This window comes from Aquila chrysaetos, chromosome 10 (genome assembly GCF_900496995.4).
Source record: "Aquila chrysaetos chrysaetos chromosome 10, bAquChr1.4, whole genome shotgun sequence".
Classification (NCBI taxonomy): Eukaryota; Metazoa; Chordata; class Aves; order Accipitriformes; family Accipitridae; genus Aquila; species Aquila chrysaetos.
In genome coordinates this window covers 30,494,569-30,496,052 of record NC_044013.1, presented here as the reverse complement: position 1 = coordinate 30,496,052, position 1,484 = coordinate 30,494,569, and positions in this window count along the sequence as shown.

Genomic DNA, 1,484 nt, shown 5'->3' with positions numbered 1-1,484 from the left:
TGTAGACTGGAAAGATCTTGGATGCTAGCAAAGTCTAAAACCTATTCTTGTGTTGTGCAAGTTGTACAATGCAAGTAATACACAAAACATGTAGGAAGTTGCTGCTGTAGGTGTTTTAATTTAGATGTAATGCACAGCAACTAAACATAGGCTTTCCTTCTGTATTTGTTATGAAAATGGTATCATAAGAAGGAAAATACTCATTAGGAATACTTTTATTTATGAAGTGAAAGTTGACAATGCCTGTAAACCAGGCAAGGCAAATTAGGTCAAGGCCTAGTTACACTTGTAAGTAAACAGCCGTTCTGACTGGGGAGACTAGTTAATAGGACTACAGTCCTAATGCCCCCCTGTAAGAGACTGAATTGTTAACTTGAACCATTTGCCTCAAAGATTGTTAGGTGTGAGGGACTGGGCTGTCATCTCAAGGAACTGTGGACTGCTTATCTCGAGCCCTTTGTCTCTAAGATGGCCTGCTTAAGCAGGACACTCCCCTGTCCATAAGGACGATTACCAGGCCATTGAGGCATCCAGGGGAGGAAACGGGCTGGAGCTGATCTGGTGTCGATCACGCGAAGGTCCTGTGATAGACGAAACCTGCAGCGCATGACATCATCAAAATATGCCCTATAAAAGCCCGTGGAGACGAGCTGTGGGGGGCCCTTTTTTCACCACCGAAGAATTGAAGATTGAGGACCAACGGGACGCCGCTGGATCCGTGGTGGTGACCGTCCTTGCAACTCCCACCACCGACTGCTTGCCTGAGGACCAACGGGATGCTGCTGGATCTGTGGTGGTGACTATCCTAGCAATCCTATCCCGACTGCTTGCTTAATTTCTACCTTTTCTTCCATTCTATCCTATCGCCACCATTTTCCACTTTTGATACTTTTGATAATAAAAGCTCTTTTGACTATATGGCATTTGACCTCGTTTGTGTCTTAATCTCGCTCTTGGGATCATATTGAAACCTTCCCCGACATTGGATCGGGACACCCCCCTCCAGCTTTTTGGAAAATGCATAGAAAAAAGTTTGAAAAATGAGCTCATAGAGAAGAAGGATGGAGGGAAGCCACTAGATGACTAAAAGCTATGTCTGTAGTTGGATAAAGCTACTCTGAGAGAGAGAAATCCATCTTCCTTCAGTGGAAGAGTAAAGGTAACAATTAGAAATAAGGAGCTGTAATAAGCTATCTTTTTAAAACTAAGTGTTGAAGCTGTCCTTTGAGCATTTCCTCATCCCATTCCAGCCAAAGTGGGTCAGATACCTTAAATAGTTCTAAGCGTCTCTTGACTAACCCAGCTAATGTTTGAAGTTGTCCATTTGTGAAGTAGGAAAATATCCGGTTTGAATAATGCCATCATTAATCCCTGTAGCCTTAGGGTCTGGATATGGGCTCTTTGACAAGCATGATGAGTTGTAGAGACCTTTTTAACATGTCTCCCCCTTTTGCTACTAGTGTTTCTGTAGAGACCCTTGATCC